Genomic DNA, 20181 nt, shown 5'->3' on the forward strand with positions numbered 1-20181 from the left:
TATTAGCAGAGCGCTAGATGGTGCTATAGGTAGTGTAATTGATCTTGACATCATGATTGTGCTTATAGACTGCAATGGCAAGATATAAAACATGATCATTTTCCACTCTCATTCTGACGCTCTGTTTTGGTGCTGCTTCTTCTTTAAGACTTGACAGTATACACACACTGTTCTGATTGGCTCTGTGCTCTTGACTGACCTCTCTCTTCCTGCTATCTCACTACTCACCGCTGCTGGGCTACGGAAGTGATTAAAGGTGAAGTAGGCGTTGATGTGTTGCTGTGGAGGCGGACAGATGTCACAATGTGGAGGAAGTAGAGCACGAGTTGTTTTGACAGCTCGGTTTCAACAAATGCTCTTTTTGCAGTGGGGGAAGTTTTGAGTTCTGAAACTTACAGTATGTTTTTATATTACAATGACCTCTTGTATGTCAAAAGATCAAGGAAAGTTAGGTTACTCTTGTCATAACTCCTTTAAAAATGTTGTCAAATTCACAAAAACACAGTGACAGCATGCAGCACTTACTGAAATGGACGAACTGAGCTGTAAATGTGCTGAATCATGTAGAAGATATCAAGATTTATTGTGAAAAAGAAGTTTCAATTTGGCTTGTTCTCACTCAAAATCGATTAAATCGCTTCAGAAGACATGGATTAAACCACTGGAGTCTCATGGATTACGTTTATACTTTATGTGCTTTTTAGAGCTTTACATTTTTCACTTGCGTTATATGGACCTACAGAGCTGAAATATTCTTCTTAAAATCTTTGTGTTCAGCAGAAAAAAGAAATTCATACACATCTGAGATGGGATGTGGGTGAGTAAATAATGAGATCATTTTCATTTTTGTGTGAACTATCCCTTTAATTGTCAGAGAATATTAAGTCTTTTAGCATTTGTTCTTCTTTACACCTCAGATAGTCAATAGATTTCATGAAACATTACAGCCTTCTATGCCACAACATTGTGTTAGACTTATAAACCTGATATTTATAACAAATTACTTTAGTTTTAGCTTTATGTGTGCCTAGAGTAGAATCTAATCTTCTCTGTCTATTCATTGTAGTATCCCTTTAGTTTACATCTTTAATTCTCCATACTCTTTCAATAATTGTATCACAATAAAATGAGCTGAATTAGATTTTTTAGATGCTTTAGATGCGGTTATTATAAGTAGAAACATGTCCATAACCCCACATGCGTGACCTGCATGATCCTGGTGTGAAGAGGTCATGATGCTCTGGCTGTTCTCACCTCCAATGACACCGATGCAGCAGCTGACTGAAGCCCGTTGCCCCGCCTACTCTAAGCTCTCCTCCAATAACACTACAGCAGCAGACTGTGCACGTAGACACGCCCTCAGTCGGTTTAACGGACACACACACACACACACACACACTCACATTCATCTTCATCGCTCCTGCTGCTGTTGAAACATTATGCGCGCGGTCGTTGTTATTGTTTTGTTTTATATCAATTTACCGGACAGTCGCGTGCAGCACGGAGTAACGGTCATCGCAGGAGCTCAGCGCTGGTCGTGAACCGGTGAGTTTGACGGTGTTTGTGATGCGCAGAAGTGCTGTTATTAGGCGGGATGGGATGTTAGCTAACAGGCTACAGCGGCACGCATTAATGAACAGATTAACAGCGACTAGAGCCGCTAACGGGCAAAAGATGTGGAGTGTTTATGAGGGAATTGATGTGCATGTGTGTGTTATGCGCAGGCTGTGTGTAGTTGAAGGACTTCAGCATGATCAATGCTCGGTTCTGCTGATAATATGCAACGCTGTGGCGATCGGTCTGTGTACATGTATGTCTGTGTGTGTGTGTGTGTGTTTATAATATGCAGGATTAAGTTTATTCTCCGAACTAGTGGTTGATGGAGGTGCATCGCTGCAGGATAACGGTTGTTTGTGAGGAGGGGGGGTTTCACATGCACCCCCACCCCGAATCGGGGTGTGACACAACACGCACACTCTCCACACGGAGGATTAATTTCACTCTTGCCTCTGAACAAACTATGGTTACCACAATGAATTTGAAAGGAATAGGCCTAGATATGTTTTAAAGTTGATGTTTTTTTTTGTTTGGTTTAGCACCTCATTTCAAAATTGCTCGCAATGTTTAACATGATGAAATGTAAAAATGTAAACTGATCTGTCAGTGTAAGGTGGACAAATAAAATGAGACTCAAACATCTGGTTGTGACCATTTCAACTGTTGCTTTGATTACATTTCGATTGTATTGATCAGGATTTCTTGGCATGAATGTGTGGAAATTTAAGATTATTATGCCATGTGTGCGTTCAAGTTCTAGAAAGCTGACTACATAGACAGCATTTTTGGTCATAGTAGATGCTTTCCAAATGTCCTTGGTGGAAAGGAAGCACACTTTAGGAACACAGGGAATGTGTTTATATGGACTGTGCTGGTAGTTGGTATAAATACTGCAGCCAGCAGGTCTATAGCATTGAATGCATTCAGTGTCTCTGTTGTAAACTCAAGCTTAAAAGACATTCAGAAGCCTATGTCTGCCTCAGCACTTATTTATCATTTATGGAAATGTGACTACTTTTCATGAACTGAATGTAGCACTGTTATATAGAAACCTAACATGATGAAATCAACTAAATCAAGTTAAGTAGCTTGAATGATCAAAAGATGAATCTGGTTTTGGCCATTAAAATGAGACTGGGCAGTTAAATGTTGTGAGCAATCAAACAGATTGTGTTAGCATGTGCATACAGATTTCTTTCACCATAATCCAGTTTTGAAAATATTGATATGTAAATGTTTTTTACATATATGCAGGGCTGGGCAGAATACTAACTACTCTCTCTTAAAGGGGTCATGACATGCATTTTTTTTTTTAAAACATATTTTAATGTGTTCCTTGAGGTTCACTTAAAATATTAGTAGTGCTGCACGATTAATCATATTACAATCACGCTGTCAGCCTGTGCGATTATATGACGGCAAATGCTGCGATTTTATTAAATAAATAAGTGCATGTGTGGATGTGACAGCCCATTCTCTCTGAGAGCTGTTTGCCCATTTTCTACACCGCTAATAAAGATGACCAGTCAGTCTCAGTTTAGGGAGTGGCACGTGCGGTCATGTCATGTGAGATTCCGGTGTTCAGCGTGGAAATCAGATGAAGATAGATGCCGAGCAGACCGACACTGAACTGATGGCCAGAAAAAATAACACAGAAACACAGATCACAGCTTGGCGATATGTCTTTATTTCATCAATAATGAAAGTGAATATGATATGGGAGCGTGACATGTAAATAAGCACAAACTCCAATACTGTCATTCTCTGTGCGGTCAAAGCTGCTTCAACCAGTTTCAGAAGAGAAAACGGAGATGCTCGTCTCTCACCCCAGCTGTCTGCAGCTTGCAACGTGTTGCATCATTGATGAGCTCATCATAACATCAATCTTATGTGAAAAATAACATTAAAATTACAACAACAATAAAATATGTGTGTGTGTGTGTGTGTATTTTATTTTATATATATATATATATATATATATATATATACACACACACACAACAACAGTTTTAGTGGTTTGAGTGATCCACACTTTTACATCCAGTTTCCTTTTCAAAAGAGTTTATACAAAGTACATGTTACAAGTAGCTGCAGTTACTTTTAGGCCTTTTAGACTGACTAATATTTCTTATGCCAAGCTGTATTTAAAGAGACATATTTGCAACAATTTGCTTTTGGTAATACATATTAATTTATAAAAACCATTAAAACATCAAATTTCTCAGCAAATAATCAGAGTAATGGCAAGCAGCATGTAAACTGGAATGAAGTGATTGGCTCAAATCATGTAAACAACTTAATCTAATTATTACTTATACTCTGCTTGCAATAATTGCAAAGAGTATTGGTGTACATTGGTGTAAATGTAGCCATTGATATGTATAACAATCACTAAATCAGTACTGTCTCTTTAAGAGAATGGCTGCTCTGCCAGCAAATGTGTATGGTTGAATGGTCGCAGCGCACATTAATGCGAGAAAAGTTGCACGGTTGTTTTTCCCTCATCTGTGCAATGCATGATTATAAATAATGTTTCTTTTTATCTTTTTGATCACCTACTGACTGTAAATAACAAAGGATTAAAAAAAATGCATGAAATGAAAATGGGGTGCTTTGGTCTCATTTTTGGACACAAAATACACTGATCAAAGCAAAAGGAAAGTTTTGCTAACATAATGTGTATCGACTTACATGTACAAATATTCAATTCTACAACCTCATCGAGTTTTGCAACGCTTTAACCTTCTAACAGATGTCAAACAGGCGCATTACTGGTCTGTAGCCATGCTGTTAAACTGTTCTCTGGACTGTTTTCACTTCAAAGTCAGAGTTGTCATCATTAAATACAATGTCAGTGCCATTTCACGGCTGAGCTAAAGCGATGGTGACAGCGCCATCAGGAAAGATCCAGACCCACTGCAGCCAAATAAGGTCAATTCCCTTTAGGGCATGCACTCATGAGACACAAGACAAGGCTGAATCCAGCTTCTTAATCGCCAGCTTCGTATTCAGTAAAAAAACTGCAGCACTCAAGTTCTTCTTCGCCACTACACAACTCAATCTCTGGTGAGTAAAATCTGAATATTTACTCCCCAGTGGCTAGTAAAATACGACGAGATCTAGAATGATACAACTGTATTTTAGCTCACAAATGTTACCTGCAACTTTTTTGTTGCATAATACTGTTGGGCAGGGCAAATTAGGTTGAAGGAGAAGTATACATTTCTATGAGTCCCTTTGTGACTCGATTAACAGCTTTATTCAAAGGTTACATTTCCTTTATGTTAAATTTAGCTTTGGTTTTATGGGCATCCGAAGAGTATTACCAGTGTTACTGTATTTTCTATCAGAATTTCTTTGTTGTCAAATGAAGCATCTGGCATTGCTGTAATTCCCATGAACTCTCTCGCTCTCTCTCTCTCTCCTCCCTTCTCTCTTTCTGTCTGTCTGTCTCTCTATCTGAGCGCTTCCTGCCTCTACATAAGAAAGCTTTGTCCTTTGTAAACTGCTGCAAGGCAGATCCTGGTGTTGCTTAGAGCTGAAACATCGCTCCGGTGCAGCTGTTTCTTTGTCCACTGCACAGGTGGGAATTCTTCATTTATTCTCTCAAGCAACTTCATAAGGTCCATCTTGGAATGCTTCTTCAATAGTATATAAGGAGTTTCTATGTATGCTGGCCACTTGTTGGCTGCTTTTCCTTCATCATCTGGGCCAACTCATCCAAAGATCTTCCAAACTTGTGACTGGTAGCACAGATCTAGGCCTAAATGAGCACAAGCTGGTTTTAAGGGTCCTACGTGTGGATACGAGACACATCTGGCCTTGTGCTCTCTGCTCTACAGTGAAATTTGATAATTCACAGATTACATTTGTGAAACAAGACCCTTCTGCTCCACAAGGGCCTACCTTACTTCTGTGTGTGCTTGTGTTTGAGGATCATAGGGCCTGTTCTGGTTTGTTACTCTACTCGGATGACAAGGGGTTTTCTGAAACTCAAGATGAGCCCTGCAGGATGGGTGTGTGTACAATCGCTTACTTGAATGAGGCCGTATTCAGCCGTGATTCTATAATATGCATAAATCACATGCCTTTGCATGTGTCTCATGTTCTGACTCATATAATGGTGTGTATTTTAAGCTACAGGGTCATTTGAAGCCTTTTCCCTTGCATCTGTTGTTGGGCCATTCATTAGTGTTTAAATTCTTACATGTGTCCATCTCTGTGGCTATTTTTGTTTGCGCTCTCGGTCATAAAGGCCTTTCAGGTTAAGCAGGGGGAATCTTCTTCTCTAAACATGACTACAGCTGTTTCATTGGACCATCACATCCTAGGCTCTTTGAAACGTAAGAATTGACCACATATTATCAGCTGATGCTGCTTTTCGCTTTACTGAAATGATATGTTCATACACGAACAGTCGCTGTTTGCATTTTCATATGTCAAATTGGCCTTTGTGTGCCTTGTGCTATACTTCAACTGTGTAATTTAGATGGTTGCTCACTCAGAGACCTGTAGTTATGTTAAAGTCAGGCTATAAAAGTCGCATTTGCTTTGCTGAGGTTATAGAAGTTTCCAGTTTTTTTTACAACCTTTTAAAAGGAAACTTGGTTGAAGTTAAATGTTTGGAATGGTATTGTACTTGTTTTTACAGCATGTATAATGTGCATACTCTCCACTTTTCTCCCCAATTTGACATGCCCAGTTCCCAATGCGCTGTAAGTCCTCGTGGTGGTGGAGTGACTTGCCTCAATCGTGGTGGCGGAGGACAAATCTCAGTTGCCTCAAAATCTGAGATCGACATGTTGAGCACGTTACCATGGAGACATAGCACGTGTGGAGTAGGGCTGGGACAACGCGTCGACGCAAAATATGCGCGTCGATTCGTCGGACCCAAAACAAAGATGGCGACTAGTAGCAACACGAGTGGCTCCTCAGACTATCAGAAGTGCAAGGCGGCATGCACTCGTTCCTCTAAAGTATGGGAATTCTTTAATTTAAAAGCGAAACAATTCCGTGATATGTCGTCTTTGCAAAATGGAGATGGCCTTCCATTCTAGCACCACGGCAATGCACCAGCACCTGAAGAGGCGCCACCCGGTTGCAGCTGCAGATGACAGAGCACCGTAAGTTTTTTTTCAACTCCCCACTTTGCACTTGATGTTGGAGTAGGCTATAATACGTTGTCGACACCTAAAGTTTTTGCTTATAGCTATTAATAATGCGCTTATAGCTATGAATGTCGTGAAAAATACATAGAGGACACTGACAACGCGCTGACAGACAGGACCAAGCAGGTAACATTTAATAAAGTCTCAACTTTCAAATTTGGTCATTCAAAGAAAATTAAACCATAAATAGGCCAACTATTTTGTGGCTCTTTAATGTGTCGTGACAGATTGCCTCAGTTAAAGCTGCTCGTGAACCGATCATCTTTTCCTTGGTTAATTTATAGCATCAAATAGGCTAAACATGAATGTAGCCTACATCAGAAGGACTGTTGTTTTAACCGCGGAAAGATGTCAGTACAGTAGCCTACAATCCATTATTCAAATTCAAATCCACCGACATTAATCTTCTCTCTCCTGACTACTTTGTCGGACAAAAATGGCGTATTATGATTGATTGATAAGATCGCCAGTCAATCAAACTCCCGGCAAATGTATTTTTTTTTACATTTTATACACCCCCACCCCCCATGAAACCGGTATTACCGGTGTTGTCACAAGTCGATTAATCGAATCGAAATCGAATCGGACTGAAAAAAAAATATGAATCGTTAGATTAATCGATGCATCTAAAAAATAATCGCTAGATTAGTCGTTTATCCCAGCCCTAGTGTGGAGGCTTCACACTATTCTCCACGTCATCCATGCACAACTCACCACGTGCTCCGCCGAGGGCGAACCACATTATAGCAACCACGAGGAGGTTACCACATGTGACTACCCTCCCTAGCAACCGGGCCAATTTGGTTGCTTAGGATACCTGGCTGGAATCTCTCAGCACACCCTGGAATCGAACTCACAAATCCAGGGGGTGGTATTCAGCATCTTTACTCGCTGAGCAACCCAGGCCCCCATAAATTTATATATTTGTAAAAATAATGAAATAACAGTGAACAATATACTACACTGAATATTTTGTAATTTTAATTTACGGTAAAATATGAGCAGATATTCACCGTAAAAAATACAGTGACCATGTTTCAGCAATTATGGGATGTCATTTTGATGCCTGAATATTTTGCGGTTCACTACCATTTATATTTTAAAATTATAAAGCCTAAATTTAAAATACCAACCTTCTGGAACTATAAAAATAAACTTTTTTGCTTTAAAATGTATTGTACCAGATAACTACAGAAGTCCACATGATGACAAGTTCATTAAGAGTGACCCTTCATGGAGCAATAATTAATACTCATGTAGAGACTCACCTAAGCACAAAACACTAGGACTGGGTAAAAATATCGATTTTTCTGATGCACCGCGATAGATCTTTAACTCCTTTGTGGCAACCCTTTATAATGCAAGTTAATCACTCGCATGTGCGACCAAATCTCGCCCTATGCAAGTAAAAATTTCAATGAATGTTTAGATTTCACTCACCAGTGATTGAGTAGTAAACTGGGGATTTTATTCACTTGGTTTAACTCATTTTGTGTGTCCAAAGATGAGATCAAGGATCCATATGTCATTGAATAATGTCTCTTTAATACCCTTTCTGTTCTTTACAGTCAGCTGTTGATTTAAAAAAAACTATTTAATTTTAATCACACTTGGATGCACTAAAGAAACCATGCACATCTTGATATATGCACTCACATGCGGAGGCTAGTGGTCTTAAAGAGACAGTACTGATTTAGAATGTGTTGTAATGTTAATACTTGTAAATAGTAAAACCTCTGAAAGTAGGGGCCTGGGGATAGCAGTGAGTAAAGATGCTGACTACCACCCCTGGAGTCATGAGTTTGAATCCAGGGTGTGCTGAGTGACAAGCCACGTGATAACATGCACAGATTGACTTCTCAGACGCGGAGGCAATGTGAATGTATTACCCAGTATACAGTAGGGATGTGCTGAACAACTAATTTCACTGATGTTTAAATGGAAATTAACAGGTATATTTAAAACAATTGAATGGAGCAACCCAGCATGTTCTAAACGAAATTCATCACGTAAAAGTTACTTAACATATTAAAACATTGTTGAACATAATTAAGGGGTAGACTAGGCCAAATCTACGAGAGAGAACAAAATGCGTTGAAAAGTTGCGCATTTTTCATGATGTGCAGTCGTGCGTTACCCCTTGATCTAATATGACAGCTCTTCGGTAAAGAACGTTAACCAATAACTGTTACGATGTTAAAAAAAAAAAAAAGCTAAAAGTTGCTATAGGATAGCAAAAATAGGCCTATGATGTAGCCTACAATAAACCTAATGTAATCTAAACATAACGTGCACACACAAAAATAGTTTCAACCTTGTTGCAAATAGCCTTAATCAGCAGATTAAAAAAATGGCATACCTAGCCTAAAACTGTAATTTTCTAGGCTACCTGCTCAAGCATGTTGTTTTTATGAGCAAAATTAACACGTCTATGGCTTTATCTTTGTAAAAATGGCAGTAAAGGAATGTTTGGTAGCAATCATGACTGCTTGTTTTATACAATTATGATTTTTGTTACAGAAATCTCTCAAACATGCAGGCTTTCGCACTCTTGTTTCCAGGGTACCGTGAGTGCCAGTCATCCTTTTGGCCCACAGTGGAAATGAGAGGCGATTAGGACTATCAAGAGTGACTTGTCTGTCACAGCAACATTTGAGACAAGAACAGGGTCCCACATGACCACAGGAATGACAAACCACTTTCACACTGATCTTAGAGCTCCTTTGTTCTCAAAGTGCAATGCAACTAGCCTAAATGACATGAAAGTGCCCATAAAATATTCACAAATATTCCCTGCCTAGTAGGTGGCAATATGAACGAAGAATATGAAGAGTAGAAAACAAAAGAAGAATGAGAAGTTGAGATTTATAGTAAAAAAAAAAAAAAAAGGACTTGAATATTGATCTTTTTCTCACCCACACTAATCAAATTGCTTCTGAAACCATGGATTTAACCAATGGAGTCTTATGGATTACTTGTATGCTGCCTCTATGTGAGAAATGCTTTTGGAGCTTCAAAGTTTAGTACCCATTCACTTGCATTGTTTGGACCTATAGAGTGGAGATATTCTTCTAAAAATCTTAATTTGTGTTCTGCGGAAAAAAGTATTAAGTCATACACATCTGGATGACATGAGGGTGAGTAAATGATGAGATAATTTTCATTTTTGGGTGAACTATCCCTTTCATGTCCCTCTTGTTTTCAATGATGATTCTCATTACTGTCATTTTTTGTATATCAGTGGAAAAGATTGTGAACCATTTTATTTTTTCTTTAAATTAAATGAAGCGAAAATGTTAGGCAGTTAAGAGGAGTATTACAATGATGCGTAAATACCTCGCCCTTACCTTACACCATGCACTCAACATTCGCAGCTTGCCTTATCGGAAAGGGCAGAGTTAGCTAACTGGCTGCTTTGCTGGTTCTCAAAATGATTGTTAATAACCGAGAATGTAGCAACTAGCGAAACTTCAGTGAAGACGGCACCTTGCAAATGTAAGTTAAATGCTTTACCATCACCCCATGGTGTGTAAATATATACGTTGTTTGAGATAGTGTTGAACTTAGGTTGGGTAATGTGTTCAAGCTAGCGGCAACACATCACATTTAGTAGAAATGTCAGCCGTTAAATGGCGAATGCTTCCGTGTAGTAAAAAAACATTAAGTGTTCTATTTGAGACCATGCTACACTTTGAGCATTGATACACTACATGGCTGAGGGAGTGTATCATGTGGGACACAGCAAGGGTCTTAATGCTGAAGTGTCTCATTTCTACGCCTCTAGCGACACCGGACAGAGTTGAAAAAGTAATGTCTTACAATGATTTTCAAACAGGTTTCCCGAACACACTACTCATCTCACGCCAGTGGTTGAGCCAATGTTGCTGTGTCTGACTGATTGGGATGCTCAAACTCCAGGAACTGTTGCAGCTTATTCAAACAGTTTCCTGAGATTTACCTCAGGCATACCTAACAATAGTTGGCTGTGGCAGTTTGTATGACAGCGCTCTTAAAATGGCATGTGTGGGTGCCGTTTATCTATAACCTTTCATCTAGTTTTTGGTCCCCTTGTATGGTCCGTTTGCATGTGCGAGACCGAGTTGAAGAGCTTGTACTCGTGGTCCTTGTTTGGTTATGTATGGGATATTGGCTCTTTGATAACGTCCTCTGTCAGGATGTGTTTCAGACACGACACAGGATTTTTTTGGTGTGATGTTGGAGGTCATCAGCTGAAGAGGGTGATTGCATGCAGATTTTGCCTGACACCTTGTTAGATGCCAACAGCGTTGTGTGCACTTCAGCCACTGTATGGAATGCAGTTATGCTGACCTGTATTTGAAAAAATTGGGTTTTCTCGTCTCTTTTCATCTTGTCATTTCTAGAATCAGCTCTTCTCATTCTCTTATCTTTTCTCTGTTTTGTGCTGAGCTGAATTTCAGTAATATATGTAGACCAACAAAGATCACCAAAACTGGCTTGTTTACTCCAGAGACAACGTCTCAGTTGGTTGACTGCAAATGGCAAGAAACAACAACAACCTCAACATGGAAGTTTCTCTTTCAGCAACTCTGAAACGTGATGTTTCGGAAGAGGTCACGTGACTTTACACTTGAACACATAGATGTCACAGTTGAGCAAGCCTGAGAAAGCTAGCTTCCCCTCGCTCACCACACACACTTGCTCACAGCTGTGTGGGGTGTGTGTTTTGGCGTGCACTTCAGAGGAATGGGAGTGCCTGTAACAGGAGGATTGTTCTCCTACTCTTTCTTGTACATATACTCGCATAGAGACTTGTAAACTTTGGCCCACTGTCGCCTGTCCTACATGAAAACAAGCATACTTTATCTTCTATTGGACTGCTACGTGGGAAACGTCAATAGACAAGCTGTTATCACAATACATTAAGTCTAAGACACTGGTTGTAAGTCCTACGCTTATTTGCAGAGGCGTTCAACAGAAGTAGGTCTCCTTTAGTGTGCATAATGTTATGGTTCGCATCAAAGGGCATGTCCACAAACTGCACATTAATCAGATGGCACATTCATGTCCAGTTAGGCAGTTCTTGGCCAAAATAAGCTGCCATGTGGACCAGACTTTGTGCCAATAGTCAACAGTCTGGCTACATTAGACTGTTACAGTAAAGTCAGCAGCACCAGGCTGAATGGTATACATAAATACTCAACATGTAGACAGAGCAGGTAGACTCTTTAATACTAATAACATGTCTGTCTTGTGTTGTCTGATCTGGTGTTCGGGGACCAGGAAATATTTACATGAAGGCTGTTAACATGGCCTGTCTTTGATGTTGGTTAGGCTCCCAAACATTTGCAGACAGAGATATGCAGTAAGTTAGGCCTATATAAAGCTGTGCAGTGCAATGTCTCTAGACAACCCTCTGGGTAAGTCACAGCTCTCTCCCATGAGCCCCTCTGTTGTCCGCCATATGGAGATGATGAACTTGGACTGTCCTTGCGCTCTCGTTCCTTCCTTCCTCTATCATTTCCCCTGTCTTTTATCTCCCTCATTCTTTTTTCTTAGTTTCATTGCCCTCCTTCAATCTTGAATATTTCTGTTGTATATTGTTGTATGGTTTAGCCTATATATACACTCACTGAGCACTTTATTTGGAACACCTGTACACCTATTATTCATGCAATATTTATCTAATCAGCCAATCTTCTGGCAGCAGTGCAGTGCATAAAATCACTCAAATATGGGTCAGGAGCTTCAGTTAATGTTCACATCAACCATCAGAATGGGGATTATTATTTTTTTTTTTATCTGTTTTCAACTGTGGTATGATTGCTGGTGTCAGATGGTCTGGTTTGATTATCTCTGTAACTGCTGATCTCCTGAGATTTTCACCCACAACAGTTTCAAGAGTTTATTCAAAATGGTACCAAAACGAACAATAGCCAGTGAGCGGCAGTTCTGCGGACAGAAATGCCTTGTTGATGAGAGAGGTCAAACGGAGAATGGCCAGACTGATTGGAGCTGACAGAAAGGCTATGGAAACTCAGATAACCACTCTGTACAATTGTTGTGAGCAGAATAGCATGTCAATGCACAGCATGTCGAATCTTGAGGCGGATGGGCTACAACAGCAGAAAAAGACCGTGTCGGGCACTTTATTAGGACCATAGTGTTCCTAATAAAGTGCTCCGTGAGTGTATGTATATATTCTCTCTCTCTATCTCTCTAGCTCTCCCCCCCGGGAGATTATCCTTCGATCTGTTCACCTGTGTTCAGACCTCTGCATGTAATACATTTAACAGCTTGCTGTGTGTGTGATTTAGTCTTCCCTGAGTTGGGTTCTTCACACGTGAGAGAGAAGTGTGAAGTTAATTTGGCCACCTCAGTCTGAATATAGGTTTTCCTCAAAGGATTGTCGGGCACGCCCTGTGTAAGGACTTCAGAACCGGCTGAGACTAAATTTCCTCTGTGCTCTTCATAACATTTGCATCCTCTTTACAGTGCTCAAGTTGTACTATATAGTTTTGTGTTAAGATATTGGCTCTGTCTCAATTCGCATAATGAAAGCACATATTTTGTTGGTGATAAGAAAGTACATTCTTTTGAGCAGGTATTAACAAAAAACAGCAGGTACTACATCAAATAATTGCATATTAATTACTAGAGCAACATGATCACAATGGAAGTCGTCATGTTGTGTCCGAGAGTTCCAGTACCTTAGGATCGGCCACATTATGATGACTCACTGCATCAGATGTTTTTCGTCGACTCCAGCATGTTCACCTTCCCTTGTGGCGTGACCCGAAGCGTGATGCGTCAGCAGTGTGGGAGACCCGGGTTCGGATCCCGAGATGAAACCAGGAACTAATCGCCTTTGCATAATCAGTGATGAGCATGATTCGGATGTTGCATTTTTCCCTCTTACATCAAATTTCAAATATGTTGGGCGTACAGTGTAAATTAATTCCTCTTCACTCTATTACAGCCTGTACAGCTGAAAACAACTATGGCACCCCTCTTTGGACTTTTCACCTGGAAAACATTGTTCTGTGACTCCTCTTTTTTTTTTTTTCTTCAAAAATGTATGTTTTTCTTTGTATATTTTCCCCTCTTTCTGTGACCAGATTAAAAATTGGCACGTCAACGTTATTGGTACCAAAATGGCATTAGTCCTTGCCTGTGTAGTAACCGGACGTGTTATTTTTTAATTCTGATCACAGCAATAAACTTTAATACAATAACTTTAATTATTTTTAAAGCTGCTAAAGTTATCCAGCCAAGAGCAGTGATTGGTTTTGTCATTTTATTGTTGTTTGATTAGTATTAACAACATACTAGACAGTGTCTGGTCTATTAGGCTGCATTAACACTTCAAGTCCGATATTGTGATATAAAACTGCTTTTTTGTCCCACTGTTTACATTACCTAATGGGATAAATGGCAGCATTTACATGAATACTTCACCAAGACGGGTTTTTTCATGGAATTTATTACATTTATTTTACTGTTTAGGTGCATGTCTGCTTTCCCACAACTCTGCAACCGCTTTCAGAGCACATATCAACAAGTGTGTGGAAGCTGAAACAAGGAAACATAATGTGATCATTAACGTTCTTGGTTTTTGTGAAGTTTCTCGTGCCGTTTTTCCTTTTCCCCTATTAAAGAGATCAACCAGTTATTGCCTTGCGATTGACATAATGTAAACCCCTGGCATTGTTTTATTTTATTTCTGTGACACCAGCGCCATTGAATGGAATTGCAAAAATAAATGTTGAAAAACAAATCTGAATTTGACCCTCACCTGCCGTTGATCAAACAAAGAGCTGTTCTTAGAGGGTCGCTCAAAACAAACACAGGAATTTTCAAAGCACCACAGAGCACAGGGTGGATTAAATTAAGAAGAGTTTAGAGCTAATCAAAGATTTGTTAATCTAGGATTTATTTTAATTTGAGTTGTGTTGCACCACTTCAATTTGAACACGGATTAACAAATCCGTGATTTAAAATGTTAACCTGTGATTCAAATCTTTTACTTGCAATTAACTGTGTCCGCCATGATGGATTAAACCATGTAACAAAATGTTAATATTACTAATTACTTTTATTTTCGAGTGAGAACATAATATTGTCTCTGTGAAAAAGAAACTTGTGCAAACAAAATAATTTTAAATGTAACATTTTCTACAGTTGTTAATACAACAGATCGGCGGCACAAAAGGCAGATGAAATAAAAGCCAAGGAAATGTCACATCCATGCTTAAGATGTACTAAATTCACAAGCCATGAGAAGAATTTGATATCTCAATTAATGGAACAGAATGTGGCCATAATCGAAGACAAGAACCTAGAATGTTACCGTAACAAAAAGAGGCGTAGGTCTAGCTAAGCACCAGCTTTAACGCATCTGTGGGTATCAAGGACAAGTGAGATGTGATGAACTTTAAAACTTTTGGAAAAACTTTTGGAAAAAGATGCTTGCCAGGAGAGGACAGAAACTTTTCTCCTGGGAGGAGGTCCACCAGCAAGCGAAATGGATGTTGTTTTCAAAAAATCATCCAGATCATCCCACAACAAATATCTCCATTATTTTAACCATTTGACGATGATGCCATTGCGGACCATCCAGATCCACCAACACCAACCTACAAAAGTGTGTTGCTACAATTAAATTTGGAAACGACAAATAATTTAGTCATTGTTGGCTTGATAAAGCCAAGATAATTAGTTTGTCTTTTAGATATGAATAATGGAGATGTAGCGTCAATTTCTTGCATGCCACAAATGAACGCGCCAGCGAGCCGATGCAGTTTGCTCACACCACCACTACTAAATGTGTCAGCGAAAGAGATGCTCAGCATCCAGGGCCCTCGAAGAGCAAAATGCCAAAAACCGACATAAACAAATATCATTTTGAATTTCTACAATTGGAAAAAGAGAAAAGTTTCAGATCGACAATGCAGAGAGAATTATTTCTCCTACAACAGTAAATACTGCAACTTCAAAAAGACAAACTTTGCAGAGAAGTAACAGTTGTAACAATTGTATCTGTCTGTATTGTTACATTAATGTATTAATACGGAGTGGTGGTGGCGTAGTGGGTAAAGCACAGGGCTGTTAATCAGAAGGTCACTGGTTCGAACCCCACAGCCACCACCATTGTGTCCTTGAGCAAGGCACTTAACTCCAGGTTGTTCCGGGGGGATTGTCCCTGTAATAAATGCATTGTAAGTTGCTTTGGATAAAAGCGTCTGCCAAATGCATAAATGTAAATGTAAATATTGCATAAATTGTAATAAAGAAATATAGCTGCAATCAGCGATGATGGGCCAAGCACAATTGGTCTATTTCCAAAGAAGCAAAGAAGATATAAGGCACTTCCTGTTTACCATTAACACTTCAGATGTGGATGTATACAGTACACGTTGTCATATCATTATAAAGTAATTCTTGTTGACTAGATGCTGCATTAGATGAGAACAGCAGTATGTTTGCTGAAAAGGCTAAAAGGACGCTAACATTAAAGCTAACCTCAAGCAGTTAGAACAATGTGACACAAATACGCCTAAGTTTACAAGTCCTACCCAATGTTTAAATGTCACGATTGATGTCACCATTTATTTGCATTAGTTAGTATCCAGCTGGTCTCATTTATGCATTCATTAGCCAGCTAAGTTTCATATTTAAAGCTAGTATTTAAAGCAAATTAATATTTTCATGCAGCCAAAAGAAATATATAATCAAATCAGAAATGCATCTGATTTCAATTAAATATTTGGATTCGCTCTGTAATACGATGACTTCGGATTGATTACGTTCTTGCTCTAAAAAAGGCTATCATATACAGATTAACAGAAAGCAGGTGTTTCAAGATGCTTTTAAAGTTCTTTTTAATTCGACACATCACCTAAAAAAAAAAACAGCGCTCCTGCACGAGACACTGAATAAAAAAAAAAAAAGGGAAACAAAGACGTTCATCTAGGTCTCTTTTACATAGAAAAACAGATGGATGGTTGCAAAAGCATTCAGTGTGTGAACAGCCCCTAACAGTAGGTGGAGGTTTTTGGCCTTTGCATCTTGCTTTCTTTATAATAGTTTCTCAGATTAAGCAACGAGTTGTTAAAACGCATTGTCAGGAAAGAAATGTGAAATGTGTGTCTCGAGATCATCGCGTTTGGTTCCAGTCTGTTGTGTTCCGTCTGTTTGAACAGCCCCTAGCCTGGTCTCATAGTTTGAGCCGCTTCACCACAAGTTCAGCCAAATACCACTGCTATCTGTGAATATTGCTACTCAACATACAACTGTACTGAATAAAAAATAATGGGGTTTTTCGCTGTTATTATAAAGCTTGAGTCTGGAGTAGTAGGAATCAGTGCAAGTGTAACACCATGTGAACTGCCTATTGAAGCGTTTTCCCCCCTCATTTTACTTTTAACGTTTGAGAATATGGACAAACTAAAACATTTGTATTTATTTATTTATTGCACATTAGTTGAAAATGAAATGGTCTTGTTTTAACAGCCAGGAAAGTAATGTTCTATGCAATAATATAACGGTGTTGAATGGTTTATGCAAAACAAGTTTGGTGCGACAGAATTGTTTGATAAACCTTGATTTAGTCTCAGTTTAAGGTTAATCCTTATTGTTGCAACACACCCACAGTGTTTACTGTTTTGAGAAAATGTACCTATGATTGTCTTACTTATAGTTGTCTCTGCATATTAAGCTGGGATATGAGAAAGTATTTTAACAATGAAAAAGTCACATTCTGTAATTAAAATCTGTATTTTTGCACATCCCAGATGTTGTTGTAAGGTTTAAGAACACACTCAAGTCTCACACACACATTGCCCTAGTAACCTCTGGATGAACAAACAGATTTAGGTCACTGAGAGTTTGCGTTCCTCTCCACTGAGCTACGTTCTTAAAGGTACCTCACAGGCAGCTCCTGAAAGATCCTGAAGTTTTCCTGAGGTCACCTCTCACTTCAATAGCCGTCGTGATTGAATATACTCGAGCTCATCAAAGTGCAATTATGCAATTTCAAGTACAGTTTCAATATCCCATGTGAAATAGTCTCTAGACTTAAATTACCACACAAAACTACCAGATATCGTCGATACCCGATTACATCATCTCATCCTTATTTCCCTAATTTCACTTTATATGTAACCCCATTTCTGGTGTTCTTACCGGCTTATCCAATATGACTGAGTGTGTTTTGATGTCAGAAGCAGAGGCTAACCTGTTTATTTTAAAACTCATGTAAATGCGGGTTTCTTGCATTGTTATATATTTTTGAATGATCGGATTTTTTATAGTTATCAATAGTAGTGTTACGGTACCAAAATGTCAGTAGACTGTACCAATACCAGTGAAATTTCAGGGTTCTCGATACCAATTTCGATACCACAGCAAAAATATGCTAATTTAATAATGTGGTATTGAACACACCAGTTGTTATTTTTAATAATTATGGTTTAATAATTGTTATTATTTTCCAGAACACGTTTTAAATTTAATTTAATAATAAAAATGTTGTCTAATCAATTCATTCTTAAAAAGTTTAATAAGTGAAAATATAACTTTTTAACATAACTTTTGTTCACCAGCTGTTTTGCTTATGATAAATTGATATTATCATTACAGAGAATATTCAATTTCTCTATAAAGTTGTATTATTAATATATTTTTATTCATTTTTGTATTTAATTTCTTAAATTTCAAGCATCTATCTTTTATTTTTAATCGTTCTTTTATTATGACTTGTTTTTTGATGGAAGATTCACACACAGTTCGCAATATGGTCCAGTGTGATCATTGAAGAGTCACGTCTGAAATCTCTTTACACTGTCCTTTTGAGTCTGACAAATGAAATGTAGGACACCGTTTTGGAGTGTTTGTATTTTAGATTACTGGTGTTTGTGTATGTGGTACTTTAAAAATGTTATGTTTTAAATTGTATTACTGTGAAGAATTTTGGTGAACTGTTGTTTTAAATGCTTAATAAATAAAGTTGAGTTGAGATTAAAGCACAAATGCTGTGATTTAATAATATAAATATATGGTTTACACGTGCTGTGAGGTTCAGTGTGGGTTAGTGCTCTGCTCTGTCATCTCAAACAACGTGAATGATTCTCATTGTCTGTGGAGTTTCCAGAGTATGAGTGGTTGGATTTATACATTCATTTAAAGTATGCAGCTCATTCACGCTAAGATTGCAGCCTTCAGTGGTTTAATAAATCACATTAGGACATGTCACTGGGATTAATTGTCCATTTCAGTGTAAAAGGAGTAACAGAGCATGTGTTCAAATTAAACCTGTGAGTATTTTAAAGCGGTTCTGTGTCAGTCATATTGCGTGCTGGTACCAGACAGAGTTGGTGCTCAGTACTACAGAAACACTGGTATCATTACATCTTTCTTATTACCGACTTGTAACGAGGTACTTGTACTTTTGACAGAACTAGTTATCAGCATATTGGTGTGCATTTAAAACATGCTCTTTGTTGATTATGGTGGAAACGATTTCGTTTTGTTACGTCAAAGCAATCACTTGTCGTGCACATTGGGTCTAACAGTTGTTCTGAAATGGGAAATCTAGTCTAATGACTATCTTTGGGAGAACTTAATGACTAAATAAAAAGGACATTCAAATCATTGCAATATTTACAACATTGCTTAATTTTATATTGCATCAAAATGTGTTATGTCGTTAATATTCTATATTATGCCCAGTCCTACCTGCAATCCTGCTCACTGATGGCAGCGGCAATATATTAATTGTGGTATAATAGTTGGTTTGTAGCAAAGTCTCTACCATTTGACACATTCCGACCGTTGCACGGGACATATTGTCATATTGCCCAGCCCTACTAGAAGGTCCTATAACCTTATTCCAACATAGCGGTAATACAGTCTTTATGAAAACCTTTGTTAGGAGTTATTACAGTGTAGGCTCAGTTTATTCCACATGGAGTTCCAAGGGCCCTTGATTTGGATCCAATTTTTCTGTTATGTATGCTTGTAATTGGAAATGTTATCAGGTCCCTTGGGGACAACAAAACAATTCAACTGTAGAGAGAAAGAGAAAGGGGATGGATGAGATGTAGAGATTTAGAGATCCGGGCCAAAGGGCAGTGAGGGTCTGCATCCTAGTGAAGTGTCAGCTTATTTTAAGAAGAGATATTTTGGCTCAGAGAAAAAGGCATACAATCAGAGGAAAAAGTCTCAGTCCAGTTCCAAACCAACTGTTATTCCAGACTTGTCATTTCCACAGCTTTATTGAAAACGGCATAAAACTAGTCAGGACTCTTCTGAGAGTTCTCTCGGTTCTATTTTATCCATTTTTTTTTTTTCTAAAAGTCCTCCAGACAATGCAGCAACTACACAATTATGAAAATATTGCGATGTTTTTCACATTCCAAGTAGGAATAACAATATTATCCAAAATGGTGTATCATTGTAACATTACAGTGATTGCCCT

At 38.5% G+C, this 20181-nt stretch overlaps 1 protein-coding gene across 3 annotated transcripts in view; it reads left to right on the top strand.

The window, feature by feature from the left end:
- The first annotated feature begins 1381 nt into the window (after positions 1–1381).
- The window catches only part of LOC127621600 (ras-specific guanine nucleotide-releasing factor RalGPS2-like), a 171547-nt gene continuing 152747 nt past the window's right edge, over positions 1382–20181 (top strand). For all 3 annotated transcript variants that reach the window (XM_052095266.1, XM_052095268.1, XM_052095267.1), the window contains exon 1: positions 1382–1545. The gene's annotated coding sequence lies outside the window, so the exon portion shown is untranslated. The remainder of the gene's footprint in view (positions 1546–20181) is intronic.

This window comes from Xyrauchen texanus, chromosome 28, assembly GCF_025860055.1.
Source record: "Xyrauchen texanus isolate HMW12.3.18 chromosome 28, RBS_HiC_50CHRs, whole genome shotgun sequence".
Classification (NCBI taxonomy): Eukaryota; Metazoa; Chordata; class Actinopteri; order Cypriniformes; family Catostomidae; genus Xyrauchen; species Xyrauchen texanus.